The 19,267-nt window shown below is 41.4% G+C and overlaps 1 protein-coding gene across 10 annotated transcripts in view; it reads left to right on the top strand.

Moving 5' to 3' along the window:
- The window catches only part of MBNL3 (muscleblind like splicing regulator 3), a 120,897-nt gene extending 106,898 nt beyond the window's left edge, over positions 1 to 13,999 (top strand). For all 10 annotated transcript variants that reach the window (XR_012788395.1, XM_075573168.1, XM_075573165.1 and 7 more), the window contains one exon: positions 1,382 to 13,999. The gene's annotated coding sequence lies outside the window, so the exon portion shown is untranslated. The remainder of the gene's footprint in view (positions 1 to 1,381) is intronic.
- Positions 14,000 to 19,267: the final 5,268 nt, after the last annotated feature.

Here is a 19,267-nt window from a genome sequence, read left to right as displayed (position 1 = left end):
AAATAAGCCATGAAAATGAAGTCGTCAGGAAATTCTAATCCAATTCAATGTTTTTTTAATTGAAATGATTGGCTTAAAGGTTGCAAGAAGTATATATCCCTTTTTCACAACATTGCAGAATGTTGCTTTCATACTATGTTGCTTTTTATTGCTTTCCATGTAAAAATCAAGTAGCTTTTTTTTTATAGTTGTTTTTCGCCTTTTACGCATTTTAAAATATGCAAAAATCGGGTTTTTATCAGGACTAGAGTTCTGTAATTAATCTTTGACAAAACTTAAATGCCAATGTGTGGATCTCTTGGCCAGAGATTTAATTCTGTGTATTGTCTGAATATTTATTTTTTTATTCCAGATATGAAAAAAATTGGGGGATTTAGGCAAATATTAATTGATTTTAAAGGTTTGATGCGCTGTACCTGTATCGGGACAAGCAAGCAGACAAATGCCATCCTATATATGTTATGATTTAATAAATATATAGATAGATATTTATATTAATATTTATTATATATTTTTATTCACACTTAGCTTTGCGTAATATTTTACAGCAGTGGTTGGAGGCCCACACTTGGCTCACAAATTGTAAGCAACTCAACAATGCAATTAGCTTCCTTAAATAAACCTTAAAGCAAACACTGCACCTATGTTTTTGTAAGAGCAGTTTTTCTTTCTAAGAGCAGGCCCATGTTTACCAAGCAGTGCTAAACAGAAAGACCCATTAAAGTGAAGGACGGTGAGGTTTATAGTGTACACTGTACAGGGTTTAATATATGCCGTTCAAGTGTAGGTTCTACCTTTTGGCCAGCACCCTCCCTGTCAGGGGAGCAGTCAGGACACGGAGGAGAGCCTTTTCCCTGTGCAGAACAAGGGCCGGTAATGTTTAACGTAGCACAGCAGGAAGACTCTAAAAAAGTGACATCCTTTCCAAAGGTCATCTTAATGAGTTTGCACTTAGGAGGGATTTCTGTGTACTCCGAAGTGTTCTATTTTGTTGTCCGATGAGGGATTGCACTTTTAACGATGTTAGATTAACACAGCCATTCGTATACCAGCAGATAATCCCCCGGTCCCTAATAAATTAAACTTCATTGGAGGCCCCTATAGCAGGGGTCTCAAACTCGGTCCTCAAGGGCACCAACAGACCAGGTTTTCAGGATATCCCTGCTTGAGCACAGGTGGCTCAATCAGTGGCGCAGTCTTCGATATCCATAAAAGCTGGTCTGTGGTGGCCCTTGAGGACCGTGTTTGAGACCCTTGCCCTATAGGATGAGCGCCATAAATAGAAGTTAAGACTGGGGTGCCTTTCGACCCTTTTGGGATCCCGGCCGCCCTGCGTAGAATTCTCACCGCTGCTTTCTTCTTCTTTTTCTCCCTTCTCTAGTAGAACATGTTGAAATTCTGAACAGCAGAATTATGGAGAACCAGAATCTGTCCGGGGGAAGCTGCTCGTGGCCTTTCTGTACATATTCCCTCCTGTCATCCTCTACAGTAAGCCTGCTGCAGCCTACGTGTTAACCAAAAAATAAATTAAAAAAAACCCTCCGAAAATGATGGGAATGTCAGAGAACAGCACTATGGGATAACAAAAAAATACAAGGCAAACCGCGCTCTCTCCAACCAGTTATTCACATATTGTATAAGACTTTTATAACACATTTACTTCTCACACGTAATCATTCTGTGTGTAACATTTTAAGTGCACACGCACAGTGGACGCCCGGTTTACTGTTCTACTATTGATGGATTCATGTTTTAAAGTGTTATCTTACTGTTTTGTTTACATTGTAGTCATTCAATTCATTTTTACGTGTGTATCATTATCAAGTATACTCGAGACCATTTTTTCTTTTTTCATTGTGATTATTACATGCATTGTAGGGTGTGGTTTTTTTTTGTTGTAATCTCAGTGTTCTGGCAAACAGGGACAAGGTGGTTATTGAAAGTACTCTAAATTATGTTTTAGGGACTCGTACGACTCTTTATGAAAGGAGGTTGTTGAATGAGCATATTAGCATTGTTAAATTATGCAATTTTTAATCCCCCTAAAATGAAGTTGGTCAAATGATCACATGAGTGTGCCTATAAACTAACACAAAATACCAGTGATTTAAATCACACCTGCCATTTTACATGGGTAATGTCATTGTAGTCTTAAGAAGTCTTAATACAGACTATTCAGTATACTCTGAAGATGTCTTCCCAGTGCTAGGACAGAGTCCAGTTGTATTCAAGCATGGAGAGGATGGCTTCCCGGCATGTTGAATGTAGGCCTTTCTCTTCTACCTTGCCCATCAGCACACCCCCTTTACCTTCCTTCCATGCCTACTTTCCAGTACCCCTCTCACCTGCTTTGTTCTGCAGAACTTCCTAAGTCCCACCACCTCAGCCGAGAGAGGCTGGATGCTCAGTAAGGTTTATCACTGTCTACATACCAGTAATCAACACTGTGGAGTCACTTACCGATTGCAGTCTTGCACCACAGTACAACTGCCACACATGTTAAAATCTATGTTATGGAGCGTAAATGTAGCACAATGGCGGTGCAGCAATCCTCAAACGTAACATTGTATTCCATCACGTTCAAAATGCACAGAAATTATGTACTGCTACAGTGTTCCCCGAGCATCTCTAACGGGTTCCCTGCAAATGTCAGGTCAATTGAAAATTGTTTCAAATACAGAAGAATTTTCAATGCATCTGATCTCAGACGCGCTATTAGAGAGGGTTGGGGTTCCTTACAATGCATCTGATCTCAGACGCGCTATTAGAGAGGGTTGGGGTTCCTTACAATGCATCTGATCTCAGACGCGCTATTAGAGAGGGTTGGGGTTCCTTACAATGTATCTAAACACAGAGTTGCTATTAGATGGTTGGGGGTTCCTCAGAATTTCACTTAGGGTTCCTTAACCCCAAAAAAAGTTGAAAACCATTGTATTACTATTATGATGGACCCTTTCATATCTCTCTCCATGTAGTGCACTTATTCTAAATAGGTATCAATCATTGAATTCAAGGATCCAAATTAAGGCCCAGATCCACAAACTTGATGGGAGTAAAGGCATGCTAAAGCTTAGCACCATTGTGTGACTCTTGATCTGTGTTGTAGCCATTTCACATTTCCCTTTAAACGCTGATGGGTTATTTTCGATAGTGTTCTATAATGCAATGACCCTCATGCATGTGAGGGCTTTGCCAGTGGGTGAGTTTTTTCTTGTGGATCCCCAATAAAGTAAAGTATACCGTTTCCACTTGCCACTGCTCTAATGTAAGGCATGTAGTGGTGCCACAGTCATGTTCCCTAGATTCAGAGAGGGAAAAAAACGCCTTAATCTGATACGGCAACTACATGAAGATCTCACACATTTTAGCGACAGACACTTCTGCTTACAGCAGGGATGGCCAACGCCAGTCCTCAGGGGCCACCAACAGGTCAGGTTTTCAGGATCTCCCTGCTTCAGTCAAAGATTGCTGTCTTCGATTGAGCCACCTGTGCTGAAGCAGGGATATCCTGAAGACCTGATGGTGGTCCTTGAGGACTGGAGTTGGCCTCCCCTGCCCTACAGCGACAGCTATTTCACTGTGATCTGAATAATGTAATTTCTCTGACATGATGATAATAATAGTTGTTCTTGTATAGCGCTGCTAGTTTTCTGTAGCGCTTTACAGAGACATTTTGCAGACACAGGTCCCTGCCCCGTGGAGCTTACAATCTATTTTTTTGGCGCCTGAGGCACAGGGAGATAAAGTGACTTGCCCAAGGTCCCAAGGAGCAGACACCGGGAATTGAACCAGGTTCCCCTGCTTCACACTCAGCGCCAGTCAGTGTCTTTACTCACTGAGCCGCTCCTTCTCACGATGTAAAAGGTAGACTGACTTGCTACTCCATGATCCCAACACAGATAAAACAATATAACATGTTGGAATCTTTAAGAAAAGCCAGATGCATAAACCCAGTAGAATGACGTGCTTTTGATTCATATTTTTTTAACCACCGTAGTTCCTGTTTTCCAATGTACTGGTATAATTAATGTAACAAGTGGACTGATTAGAGTGTTTTCTGTTTGAAATTATGTGTGTTATCATAATGAGTTTTGCACAACCTGTGGCAGTGCCTCAAAAAGGAAGGGATGTGAGTGCATGTAACCAGACTGGACACATCCAAGCGGTATATGGCTTTATAAATTTAAAGGATGTTCGAACTTTTTTTTCAGTGCTAAATAGTTTTTTTTTTTTGTATATTCTGACACCTTAATGTAATTTTTTAATACATAAATATGTATATATTAAACATCTGGCAGAGATGTGTACGGAATGTAAATGTAGGGGTTTATTCAGTAAACACTGAAGTTGTTGCTGGCCAGTGTCTGCAGTTGCAGTAAACACGAGTCGGTGATTGTTAACAGTGCATTGACTATTTCGGGGCCCAGTGAATATTGTCTTTAGGTTCCTGCTGTTTTAAAAGTGCATTCACTCTTGCAATCCTAATGTAGACATCGTCTATGGAACGCCTCCCCGCTCTGGAACGAGTGGCCCGTGCAGTGCTGAGGGGGGTTCACAGATCAGGGATTCGTTGAAGATTTAAATATCTCCAGAAGTAAGACCCGTTTTGAATAAAAGAGACTCGCTGTGATCTCTCTCTTATCAAAATATGTCGAATAGAGATGAATACATATATAAAAAGCAAAGCAAGAGGCAGGGATGGCACCTGTTAGGGGGCATGTGTGTGTGAAATGGAGTAAAGCAAAAAATGTATAACTACATCCCATTGTCTTTTAGCCACTCAAATCAACTACTGCAATGGCTATCTAAGTACTCGCATGAAAATGTATTTGTTTACCTCAGGTAAGCGTGAATGCATCTTTAAGACATTAACCCTTAAGTCACAGGTTCTCAACTCCAGTCCTGAAGAACCCTTCCCCCTCCCCTTCCAACTGGTCAGGTTTTAAGGATATCCCAGCTTCAATCGACTGAGCCACCTGTGCTGAAGCAGGGACTGATTGAGCCACCTGTGCTGAAGTTGGGATATCCTGAAAACCTGATCTGTGGTGGTGGGGGGTGTCTTCAGGACCGGAGTGGAGAACCAGTGACTCATGTGCTGTAGGTCACCTACTCATTGCATCGCAATGGGCTTCAAGCTCACAAAGAGATCGAGGAACTGAGAACAAACCCAATTTTTTTTATTTTACCAAACCGTTTCAATGAGGGATGTTCAGGGTAGCTTTAGTAAAAAATCACAAAGTTGTTGTTTTTTTTAATTATTATATATTATTCCGACCGAATTAGAAATGTAAGGAACAAAACTCGAAGCACTAAATTCCTCACCAAATGTAAAACAATCCTGCCCCCCTCTACCCCCCCCAAAAGTTACATTTTGGGGTCGTGCTATAGCAATGAGTTGTGCACCGACTCAACCTTTTGTGTTCCAGGAAACCAAATGTCGCCAGACTTTAAATCATCCTGAACATGTTCTTATTTTCGAACAGTCACAAGATCAGTGACTCTAAACAAGCTCACTAGAGTCTCATCGGTCTTTGGAGAAGTGCTATTTGTATAAAAAAAATAAAATAAAAACAAAAAAAAAATATCTGCTCCCATGACGATGAAACCGAAGCCATTTCCCCCCTACTTTTTATTTATCCAAACTTATTTCTGTTTGTCCGTTTCTCTCAGCCTTACGCAAAAACAATATGCAACAACGCTGAAACTTTGATCTACCGGAGGTTTTTTTGTTTTTTTTTAAGGAGGGAATGCTGGAAGCTTATACGCTTAACTTATTAGGGTTCTAGAAGTCTGGTTAAGTTACCTGCCTCTGAAGGATCACGTAGGTAAGACGTGAGGGAGTGAGTTAAAAAAAAAATTATAAAAAAGAATTTTTAAAAATATATAAAAAATATATATATATTTTTTTTTTTAAGTACAGTGTTTTTTTTAATTTTATTTGTGGAATATGATTTCATAATCAGCCGTGTTATTCTTCTTTTTATTTTTTTTCCTAGTTTGTCATTTGATTTATACTTGCATCAATATCTTTTAGTGTAGACTATAAAACATTCTAGTACAGGAGTGGGCAACTCCAGTCCTCAAGGGCCACCAACAGGTCAGGTTTTCAGGATATCCCTGCTTCAGCACAGGTGGCTCAATCAGGGGCTCAGTCGAAGACTGAGCCTCTGATTGAGCCACCCGCTGCTGAAGCTGGGACTGATTAAGCCACCTGTGCTGAAGCAGAGACTGATTGAGCCACCTGTGCTGAAGCAGGGAAATCCTGAAAACCTGACCTGTTGGTGGCCCATGAGGACTGGCGTTGGCCATTCATGTACTAGGACAAAGACCTGTTAAGAAACAGGAGTCTTTCCATTTTAATCACTTGCTTACTTCACCAGAATGGAGAAAACCTGAGTAGTGAAACTTATTGGGAGGAATTCTCCATTTCTCATGGCTAGACATTATATTGTTAGCCTGTTTTTTTATCACGCGCTTTTTGAAGGCGTTGGAATATATTTCGGGTTTCTGATTTTTGGTTGAAATTGATATACATCCACAAGAATTTCAATCTGTGTTCGTCAGATAATTAGTGGAAACCAGCGGTCTCTGAATTTACCCCTTGTTTCAGCATCTCTTATTCGCACACTTCACTTCAGTATCTACTAGCTACTGTATGTAATGCACAGCAAGTATAACCAGCCTCCCACTGTGGTGAGACCTAAAAAGTTCAAATGGCTGTCTGTGAGTAGGGTTACTGGCTCTGCACTTCTTTAACCCAGGCTGTGCTGACACACTGTGTAATACGGCAGGCATAACCTTACAGGGGTCCATGTTAAAATGGATAAGAAGCAAAAGAAGACACTGTGTGCTCATTTGCATGTCATTTCCCAGAATCCCTGGCTGCAGTGGAGGCACTGTATGCTAAGAGATAATGGGGAAAGACAGGGTTGCAGACCTGTCTGAGACTTATGAATGTTCTCACACGTGATATTTTTATTTAATACACCCAGGTAATACTTTAAGGTATTGTCCTGCAGAGAGAGAAGCTAAAAGCAACCTTCTGCCCAAGCTCAGAAAATCTTGGCCCATATTAACTGAACAGCGTTAAGTTTGGAAGCCGTATTTCCCTCCCCAACAAAGCTTACCTGAACCAGGTGTTCCCTCCGAGCTGATCCGTGGTCACCCAATCTCTGCGGACACTCCGGCTTCAGGTCCATATTTTTTTTCTCTCCCGGTTGTTACACAAAAAGACAACTGCCCTCCCCCCCCCCTCCCCCCCCCCCCCGAATCGGAGGTTGCATTGGGCTTTCCCGATGAGGTTGCAACTTTCTGCTGGCCATCCTGTGTCCACCGGGGGGGTAAAAAAATCAGTTCCGCGCTCAGGAACCTGGGGCATCCCTTGAAGTCGGGAGGGGGTCGGGGTTATGGGTCAGCACTGCGGGACCACCGGTTCAGGTAAGTTAAAGAAGAAAAAAGAACCGCAATCAGGAGGGATGGAAGCTTTAAAGCAGTCATTTGAATGAGCCATAAGGTACTGTACCTTGAGGCTTAGCACTATTAAGTAAATCTGGGCCGTTCTGTTGGCCTGGAGGTTGAAGTATCTCTGCACAACATGTGAGCATCTGGAATGTATTTATCTATTGCCACTGCAGAGCTTGGAGTACCAAGCATCCTACTCGCATGAGTATAACATTGAACCATGGTAACCTTTAGACCGCACTGGTCTCTGGGGAGAGCTTCATTTCAACCGCCTGGGCACTTCAGAATTCTAACGCTTATATCTCCTGTAAGGAGCCTCCGATTTTAACATGTAAAAACAGCATGGGAAAGGATAAGGGGATCAGCGATAATGTGATCAGCTAAATTAAATCCCCCAAAATACTGCTTTAAGAAACACCGCAATTATGTTTAAACCACGAATACAAACCCGAAATATGTTGCATGGTAAAAAGAAAACTTTAACAATAGATTTAATCAGATTCAGTGCATTTTTACTTCAATTTTGGCGCTACAGACATTGGAAAAATAAGATTTATTTTTTTCACTAATAATAAAACTGTTCCTTTTACTGCAGCGTCAAATGTAGTAAAAATAACTGCACTTCAGTTATTATCCTGATTCCAATGTAAATATACAAATACATTGATATTAGCCTTTAGTACGGTAATTCGTGTCACATTTTCATTTGCTTACTGTTAAGAGTTAAGATAGATATATTTTTTTCCATTATATTACATTTTGATATGTTTAGTAATGAATGAATTTAAATTTGAAGGAGGATTAGAGCAATTTTAATACATCTATAATCAATTCCACTTAGTTATACTACCAAGAGACACCGACGCATGAGAGAGGTGTAGATTACAATTCACAACTATTTTGCCTAACTTACAGTTTAAGAACAGAAATTCACTTTGTATGCAAACTCCTGCAATTCTAGATTCATTGTTACCCAATTCTATTAAGTCGTTGCTATGGCAACAAAATGACAACATGGCTACCTTTTTTGTACACATTATTTGTGAAATGTTCACATGTAAATGAAGTGACATGTATCAGTATGAGCGTGATAACGGTACAGTTCGATACTGTCTAATAGAGAAACGATGGACGAGTTTTTTGTTTTTTTTAAAGCCCAAAGTCTCATGTGGCCACTGATACCGTGTGTGTAATGTCACACCTTCAGTAACCCAATCACGGTCTGTGACGAGGGTTACAAAGTTTACAGCACATGGATTTAGACGAGGGGTGGGCAACTCCAGTCAAGGGTCACCAACATGTCAGGTTGTCAGGATATCCCTGTGCTGAAGCAGGGATAACCTGACTTGTCGGTGGTCCTTGAGGACAGGGGTTGCCCACCCCCTGCTTTACCCTTCTGCATTATTCTGCAGAGAGACGGGAAATATGCTATTGGCATTTTTTGAATGGCGTTTGGCCTGTTCTCTGTCAAAGTGCCGGCGGAAGACTTTTCAAAATCGGGGATTTAGAGTCAGGTCTTGAAGCTTGTAGACATTGTTGTGTGGTTTATGGTTATTCCACAGTATTTTAGGACAATTGTTTAAGGAAAGAAAGAACAAAAAAAACACCACAACTTTTAACAGGCCTTAATATCATTTCATGTATATTTATCATCACACGGGCTCACGTGTTCACTTTGAAAACTAGCTCTGCCTGCGAATAGCAAATAAAAAGGGGACGGGAAAAGAAAAAAAACTACAACCCTGCTGGGATATTTTAATACTAATTTATATAAGTGAAGTCTGTAAAAACAAAAAAAAGCAAAAAAACAAAAAAAGACGCGTTATAATAATGTGGGATGACCTCTTAAAGTTACATTTCATGTTCAGAATCCCCGCTGCCTCTGAAAATGCACAGGCTGCAGTATAAAGCAGTGCTGAGTATAGCTTTACACTTTCAGCCTGTGCAAGTTCCTTTGATGTATACCCCTAGAAAACGATTTACGGGGGCCCAGCCATCGATTCAGCGGAGGGCTGCCGCTACCTCCTCAAATTCAGGAATTTCGGACTCTGCACTCTGCTGTTGGTCATTTAGTGTAAGTTTGGTGTAAAAAGCCTTGCACCAACATGGCAGAACTGGCAAAGGTTTAGTCCACTGGGACTCTTAAGCTATGTTTCTTCAAAAAGAAGATGCTTTAGGTAAAAGAGTATAGAGATACTCTGTAATTTTATAATGCCGCCTGTTTGTTTTCAGAGGCCAATTTCTTTTTCTCTCCCTGAACATAAAATGGCGCTTCAACAGTGTTGGAAAAATACCAATATGCTGCAGTTCAACTGATTCAGTTAGTGTACGAATGTGTAACACACACCTTTTTTGCACTTATGTACATAGTCCATGGGGGGAAGAGAATAAATTTAAAAAATCTTGGAACGTATTTTGAATATAAAAGTCCGTAAAAAAAAAACACGGGAACAGTTTGTAAAAGAGATAGGTATTACTAAGGCTTTGAAATGAAGGCACTTTGCTAAAAAAAAAAAAAAAAAAATGTATCTGAATGCATGATGTTGCTTTGCCGTTGCAAAAAAAGCTTTGTATTGTAGCTCGCCACAGCTTAATATACAGCGCCTAGTAAACGCCGATTTCCAGCACATCCAGACCCTTATCCGTACGCTGTGAAGTGTTTTCCCGGTGCTGGAGAATATTGTTGTCCCATTGATTTGATGAGAGCTGAATGTTTCCCCCAGCATGGGAAAGAAGTGTTCACTGCATTGCAGGGGCCACAGAATGGAAAAGTATGCACGTTAAGATCACTAGCAAACATTTTAGAATCCCCTTGCGGGGGCTCCAGGACATTGCCTGTTATCTGTACAATCTGTGCCAGTTAGCATGAACCTTTTTGCCGCAGCTCTGTGTTTCTTGCCATTTATCAGCAGTTTTAGTTAACAGGAGGAGGGGTCTTGGACTAAGTCTTGAAATCGCATGCAAGGGTTCAATTCCAGCCGGAGTCTAATCTTTTCTATCTCTCTCTCCTCTCCTATCTCACCTCTCTCACTCTCTCGCCTCCTATCTTGCATCTCTCTCTTGCCTCTCTTTCTCTCTCGACCCTCTCGCCTCTTCTCTCTCTCTTGCGCCTCTCTTCTCTCTCTCGCGCCTCTTCTCTCTCGTGCCTCTTCTCTCTCGCGCCTCTCTTCTCTCTCTCTCGTGCCTCTCTTCTCTCGCGCCTCTCTTCTCTCTCTCTCGCCTCTCTTCTTTCTCTCTCTCTCCTTCCTTCCCCGGTAAACCAGTTTGGTCTCATTTCAGTGAGGGAGCAGTTAAAGGAACATTTCCTCCTCCTATTTTTTATTATTATTATTATTATTATTACTAGGGGAAACTGCGCAGCACCAGAGATACTTTCTGGTGAAGTTACTAAGTTTACATCTCCGTCAGGCTGACAAATCTACGGCCAATAGGAAGCTGCAACATCATCGGTTGGGGCTTTCTATTGGACAGCCATTTAAATCCCCTTTAAAAACCAGGAAGTAATACGGGTAACTTCACCAGAAAGTATCTCGGGAACTGGTGGGGGGTCCTACAGCATAAAATAGTGCGGCTCAGCTCTGTAGAACCCCCTGGTTTTAAACCCATAAAAAATGGAGGTTAGTTAGGGTGGATTGGTCTCCTAACTATGCACTTAATGTCTCTTCACTTAAATGAAAGTTACTGCATCCTTTCCTGTATTGAATGGGGGTTTCCATGCCCCTATGCATTTGCTCATATTTACTAAAGGATGCTTGTTTAGTATAAAAAGTGCAAATAAAGAGCAAATCTTTTACTGAGTTAGTGCCTAGTTCAGTCTTTTTCAACTGGGATTCCGATGAATCCTTGGGCTCCACAGGTATCCCTCTAAAGAGGTCCCTGCAATTTTCAGGTCATTTGAAAATTGTATCAAATACAGAAGAATGTACAATGCATCTGACCTCAGACGCGCTATTAGAGAGGGTTGAGGTTCCTTACAATGCATCTGACCTCAGACGCGCTATTAGAGAGGGTTGAGGTTCCTTACAATGCATCTGACCTCAGACGCGCTATTAGAATGGGTCGGGGTTCCGCAGAATTGCACAATATAATTATAGGGTTCCTTAACTTAAAAAAGGTTGGAAACCGCTGACTGCGTTCATCACAAGCTGAACTCAGTGGCTAGCCTGTTTTACGATATGTTGTACAACCCACTGGTAGCAAAGGGCTTAAGAGGATATTAAAAAGTCTCTGTAGAATAACTGCAGGTGCGTCCGTCAATAAATTTAGTTGAATACTGCATTTCATACCTTTTTAAAGTAGTGTGGCCTTGCCTGTGAATATCTACTGGAGCACAAGGTCCCCAATCCGACTATCATTTTGGAATCTATTCCAAACAACACTTTACTTCCTCCTGCATACAATGTGTACCGCAAGCAGTGTTATCTTATATTCTGTCCACACCTGTATTATCTCACATAGCTTGCAGAAGAATCTAAAAAAAGGGCTGTTACAATCCGAGAGGAAAGAAATCTATGCAAAGATTGCTCTTTCGGGCAGGTTTTCAGTGTGTATACTACAAACAAATAATGTTCTTATTTTTAAGATCACAAAGAAGCAGAGGTGCTTTTTGTAATAAAAAATTGAAATATTTTTCTTTGCCCTTGAACAGATATTTTTGGAGCTAGTCTGGCACTTAAATCGATCGTATATTATTTAAAAACCACATCGCATACAAAGATTTGCAGAATAGCAGGCAATATCCTTAAGAAAATTAACAAACTGCTCGCACCTATCGTACATATCAAAATCTTCAGTCCACTCTACGCAACTATTCCAGAGTAAATTCGTTTTATTTTTGATAGGTGCTATCGTTCAAACCAGGAGAATAGAATGACTTAATAACGCTACATTTCTCTAGTGGTTATTGCAGTTGTGGAAAATTGTATACAATTGTATTTATTTTCACACCATATGACAATCGTTTTGCACTAATATTACGATTATGCATTCATGCAAGCCTTTTTTTTTTTTTTTGCTAATGATCTTCAACTCATACTCTCCATCATTGAAATGATGTCTTAAATATATTTTGGAACATGCAGAAACAAGACGTTTGTGAAAATAAAGCTTTGATTTGTTGTTTTTTGTTTTGTTTCGTCACACACTCACAAAACAGAAAGAAATAGCCTGACGCAGAAATATAAGGTTCCGATTCTATTCTATTGTACACAGATGGTCTTTGATAATGATGGAAGCCAAAAGATTTTGTTGCCATGGCTCCTATATCCTAGCAGATGAGGGGATGACTCGGCCATTAGTAAGGTGGCTTGGAAACTGTGTGCTCTTTGTACAGAGCAATGTTTTGATCAAGTGAACATGTACAAAGACAAACCTTTTACAACAAGTTACAGTAAAGTGTAAATCGCAGAAATACAATAGTCAACTGAGTGATTGTTACAACAGAAGAAGTATTCTGTGTCTCCTTTTATCTCTTCAGGGCTAGAGGGGCTAGATACACAATGCACTGCAGGTGTTACACACCTTTGTGTTGGAGATGTCTGCATCTTGTTATATTTCAGGCGCCCTTGGCAAAGAATGGGACCCTGCTCTGGTTTTCTAGTGTTGGATGTAAAATATCAAGAACATTGCTAAATATATGTATATGGAGTGAGACGGGCACTCGTGGGACAATTGCAAGGTGATACGTGGTGAAATGTTATACACATGTTTCGGTCCTTGTAGCAAGGTCCAGCGAGTGCCTGTTCCTTGTAATAAGTGTCTACCCTGTACATCAACATCTGCAGCTGCGCCAGGCAAGCAGCAGTGCTGCTATAAATGTTATATATACAGTGTATGTGTATATAAATAAATATATATATATATATATATACATACATACATACATACATACATACACACACACACACACACACACATATACAAGGGTAGGTGTGTATTAAATACAGGCACTGGCAAGGATGAAATAAAAAAAAAGTGAATTTATTAATTAATATGGGATTCATTCCTTCAGAATTTCCCTCTGGGGACCGATACTTTGGTGTTATATAGAATTAATAAATCCACTTTTTTTTAATTTCATGCTTGCCTGTCACCTGTATTTGGTGTATTTGATGTACACTTACCCTTCTCTGTGCAGTTCTCTACCTTGCACGGCTACCAGCCCCTAGCGGCTTTTTTCAGCGGGCATTTTTAAATATATATATATATATGCCCTGCAGTTGTTATTGGACACACTCTGTAATAGAACCAGATGGTTTTCCATTGTTTGACAAGCTCGGATATTTATAAGAAACAGAACAATTCAGACACACACAGAATATGGTTCTGTACTTCAGCTCTAGAATGTATTAATCTCTCATTCCCTCAACTGCTAACAGGATGTACGCTTTGAATTTATTTTCTTTTTTTGCCAGATTATATCGCTGTAGTGCTTGTATGTGCTTTAGAAATGTGCATAATGCTACTCATTTTAGTATGTTACTTCTATATTGTTGTTTATTTTTTGATCTTTTAATAAAGTATATAAACTTCTTGGTTACATTGCTTTCTGGTTTTTTTTTTCATCTGAAGTATTCCATTGTGTTTAGCAACTTTTTCTGCCATACATGGCCTGACAACTGTTCATACAGGGTGTCTATACAACTGAAAACAAAGTATATATGGAAACATATATATGTTTTAAGTGCATAGGATCTGGTCTTAAAAATGAATATGGTTTAAAAATTCTCAACATATCAATGACTCTTTAACCCATTAGAGGTCTTTCACTCCAGACACGAGGTAGAGTTTGTCCACTAAGGGCCAGATCCAGAACGCTCCGTTTATAACGTGACGTTACCTAAAACAGGAACATATGTTATTCCCCCTGAGGTTACACGGATATACAAGTTCTATGCAAAAACAACGGCCTTTGTATATCCGCATAGGCTTAATGTCAGGTGTTTGTACTGCAATGTTGGGATAGCTTCAAATAATATGACAAGTGTTTCTTAGCGTTACTCCCACCCAGATCCTGAAAAAGGTGTTTAACGTTAAAAATAGAGATGTACCGGGTCCAAAAAATTACCGGGTACCAGGGGAAACAAAAATTACCCGGCCAGGTAGTTGGGTACGCTGCGTCTCCATGCTCGGCTCTTACAGGCGATCGTGCTGTTTAAATATAAACTTTAATAGAAGTGCACTGGAGCAAGGGGTCTCCTGAGCTGAAACGCATGGATTTCAGCCTCGGGCACCCCCTGCTTCCCGAGATACAGGTATGTGGTGCCAGTATCCCCGCCATTTTTAAGTCCTCCGCGTCACGGCCCATGTGACCGGGGGATTGAAATACTGCAGGAGATCCCGGCACCACATACGGGGGCCTGTATCTCGGGAAGTAGGGGGTCACCAAGGCTGAAATCAATGCGGTTCAGCTTAAGAGACTCCCTGCTCCCCCATACACTAGTATTTAATATATATATATATATATATATATATATGTATATATACATTACAGTAGCGACTAGCTGTTAAGGTAATGAAGCTGCTTTAATGTAGCTGTAATTTTATATTTATTGCACAGGATTGATACCGGAGGCCGGTGGGGACCCCCGGAGATCCGTGGACCCCTGGAAATGTGGGGCACCCCCAGAGCTGTGGGGACCCGCATGAACCACCGGATCTCCGGGGGGTCCCACCGGCATCAATCCTGTGCAGTAAAACTAAAAGAAACTGCATTTTGCAATATCTTTAGCGCCAGGCTGTAGCTGGCACCAAAATATTGTACGTTTTTAGAGCATGATATGCTTATCAATGCTTAGTGGCTAGCCGTTTCTGGCACAAAAATGCAATTTTTGGAATTTTTTGGCTTATCACATGGCTTTTTTTTTTGCCAGAGTGTTTAAAGCACTATAAAAAGGTGTTTCAGTGCGATATTGCCCTGTTATCGGAGCTTTGTGAATAGCAACACAGGCATTATCGCACTTTAATGACATTTATAGTGCTATAAGCCACGTATCGAAGTTTAGTGAATGAGCCCCTTAGTGCTACATCCAACATGACAAATGATATAGTTAAATAGTATATGAAGGAACCAGTCCTAAATCCAGTGCAGCAAACAACTTGTAATCCACAACCATATATATGTGACAGGGTTGTTTAGTGAAGGGAAATATACAGGAAACAAGAAGCAATAAATGGTATTAGTCCAAGGGCTGCAATTGAAATGCCCATGTGTGTAGATAAATAAGATGGTATCTAACCAGCAACTGGGGAAGAGAAGTGAAGGTGCAGGTATGGGAGAACTCGCCGATTGAGTGTGCTCCCCCGGAACCAACCTGCTAAAATCAACCCTCAGGGACCCACCACATAGGACAATATCCCACTATCACTGCGCATAAGACAAGTATATAAGATAACACTCACGAAATTAAAGTCTTTGTGGATGATTCCTGGTGCGTGCGTGCTTCCTGCCGGCTAGCAGAGACTATATAGTTAAAGACTTATCTGTTTGTCTTCTCATAAGTGAGGGTCATTTGAGTTAAACTCTTTGTAGGCCAGCAGCCATGTCACCATGTGATTGCAGGTACCAACGCGATCTGCAGGCCTTCGCTACCTTTCTGATGGAGAGAAATGTCTCTGGACTGGTCGTTTACAGGCGTTATCATAAGAACTGCTATTTAAAAGGTAGAATGGGCGAACGTAAAACCAGGAAGGTGTCACAAACCTCCAAACAATTGTTACCAACTGACATTTACAACCACACGCCCTACCATCGCATAGCCACTAAAGGTCCCAAGTTGTCTTTGAGCCCGTTGGTAATGAGTTAAACAACGCCCATTGTTTTTGCATACAATTATCCTAGTGGATATGCGTTAAACCAGGGGTGGGCAACTCCAGTCCTAAAGAGCCACCAACAGGTCAGGTTATAAAGATATCCCTGCTTCAGCACAGTCAAAGAGAGACGGCGAATCATTCTTCAACCCGAGTCTCGGTGCTAAACAGATCTCGATGGCAGAGGAGGATTTCGAGATATGTGTGTTGGTTTATTTTCTATTATTATTTCGCATCAGAGACATTTCGGAGCACTGTCACTTCAGCACCCCTCGGCTGGACACTTTTTTTGCTAACTCCCTGCCTATGAAGGAACAGTCAGTAAGGGGGGTACATGGCAATACACGGAATCGTGTGCTCTGTATGTCATTGTTAACAGTGTGTCGGGTAATCCCTGCTCTGTAGCTCATCAGTTTAACACTGTCCCGTGTGTAATGGGCACAGGATTTAATAGCATTCAGTGCTATGCTGAATCAGCTCTCCATCAATATTTAAAGGTTATCCGCTTCTAGGGAATACCACTAAGGACATTTCCACTTAACCCTTGACATTTCTAGTCCCCGCACACTGCAAGGAGTGGAGATACTGTCCGACAACTTGATTGCAGGAATTATGTGTAATCTCACCATTCTGTGACAAATTGTACAGAACTCCAACCCCAAATCTTTCCCAAGGACGGTGAGTACACAAGAATGCACATAGCATGTTCTGTAAATGCAATGTGTGTTCCTTAACCTGCATGGTTTGGTGGTCGTGAATTTTGCATTAGAGAATTACTGAGATTCTTTAAAGTACAATTTAAAAAGTAAACCTCCGTTTTATACAGGAGCCTACTCTGGGGCCTCAGGGTATGGTATCCTAAAATAAATAAATAAAACCATCTATATAGATGTGTAAGTTTCAAAATGTCCATCAATAGGGGTGAACTGGCACTTGGAAATATTATTGTGACAGTAGCACTGGTCATGACATTTTTCTGTCACCCAAATGAAATATCTATTCATCACTCACGCTTTACAATGATGTGGCACGGCCTGCGTAGAGCTGTGATGTGACACTCTGCTCCTGCTAATTTCATACGAGTTGCTAAATATATATGGTACAGGTGTAATAAATGCTCACAAAATTTTGAAATATAATATTTTCAAGTCTTTTAATGTATCTAAAATGACATGACAATAAACTAGTGGCCCTTCTACTCCTAAATGCTCCCCTAGTTGAAGGGGCTAGTTGCATTTAATATGAATAAGTGAGATTGTATAATCCGGGAGTGCAGGAAAACATTCAATGTGTAGAAGTGAGATCGTATAATCCGGGAGTGTAGGAAAACATTCAATGTATATAAATGAGATCGTATAATCCGGGAGCGTAGGAAAACATTCAATGTATAGAAGTGAGATCGTATAATCCGGGAGTGCAGGAAAACATTCAATGTATAGAAGTGAGATCGTATAATCCGGGAGTGTAGGAAAACATTCAATGTATATAAATGAGATCGTATAATCCGGGAGTGTAGGAAAACATTTAATGTATAGACGTGAGATCGTATAATCCGGGAGTGTAGGAAAACATTCAATGTATATAAATGAGATCGTATAATCCGGGAGTGTAGGAAAACATTCAATGTATAGAAGTGAGATCGTATAATCCGGGAGTGCAGGAAAACATTCAATGTATATAAATGAGATCGTATAATCTGGGAGTGCAGGAAAACATTCAATGTATAGAAGTGAGATCGTATAATCCGGGAGTGCAGGAAAACATTCAATGTATAGAAGTGAGATCGTATAATCAGGGAGTGCAGGAAAACATTCAATGTATAGAAGTGAGATCGTATAATCAGGGAGTGCAGGAATGTCTCTAGAAATAACCTGGAGTTAAACCAAACTGTAGCCTCTTAATAAACACTAACTTTGTATCAGAAGTGTTTGGTGCTGATGCCTAACGTGCAATTCAATCCGTCAGTATAAAACATTTACACAGATGGACCTACATAAATATGCATAGAGACATTGTATCGCTCATACTGCATATCCTGCACTGACATCTACTGACAGGTCTCTGCACCTTGGCATGTCCCAGATGCTCACTCACTGCACCTTGGCATGTCCCAGAGGCTCACTCACTGCACCTTGGCATGTCCCAGCGGCTCACTCACTGCACCTTGGCATGTCCCAGCGGCTCACTCACTGCACCTTGGCATGTCCCAGCGGCTCACTCACTGCACCTTGGCATGCCCCAGAGGCTCACTCACTGCACCTTGGCATGTCCCAGCGGCTCACTCACTGCACCTTGGCATGTCCCAGCGGCTCACTCACTGCACCTTGGCATGTCCCAGCGGCTCACTCACTGCACCTTGGCATGTCCCAGAGGCTCACTCACTGCACCTTGGCATGTCCCAGAGGCTCACTCACTGCACCTTGGCATGTCCCAGCGGCTCACTCACTGCACCTTGGCATGTCCCAGCGGCTCACTCACTGCACCTTGGCATGTCCCAGAGGCTCACTCACTGCACCTTGGCATGTCCCAGCGGCTCACTCACTGCACCTTGGCATGTCCCAGAGGCTCACTCATATATATATATATATATATATATATATATATATATAAACATATAGTCGATACCATTCTGTGGCTAACTAAATGCTTTTATTTGCGGTACAGATTTCGAGATACACTGATCTCTTCTTTGGGCGATGTTACAACTTTCAGCCAAAAAACTTTCTTGAAACAAAGCATCTAAGGCCTCGGACATGCTTACCGCTGGCGTGCTGATCAGCGCTGAGGCTCAGGGAAAGCGGGTGCTTTCCCTGGCCTTGCGGTTGCTTGTCCTGCTCGCCGTAAGGGGGCGGGCACGTCACTGGCCGGGGGCGGGCCAGTGACGTCACGGAGCTGGTTCGCCCTCATTGGGCGAACCGCTCACGTGACCGGCCTGCCTCGCCGGCAAGCGGGAGAATATTAAATTCCCCTAAGACCTGCGCTTCCGCAAGCGCGCGGA

The sequence above is a fragment of the Ascaphus truei genome, chromosome 16, assembly GCF_040206685.1.
Source record: "Ascaphus truei isolate aAscTru1 chromosome 16, aAscTru1.hap1, whole genome shotgun sequence".
NCBI lineage: Eukaryota > Metazoa > Chordata > Amphibia > Anura > Ascaphidae > Ascaphus > Ascaphus truei.
Note: the sequence above shows the minus strand (reverse complement) of the source record. Positions and strands in the feature narration are given on the sequence as shown.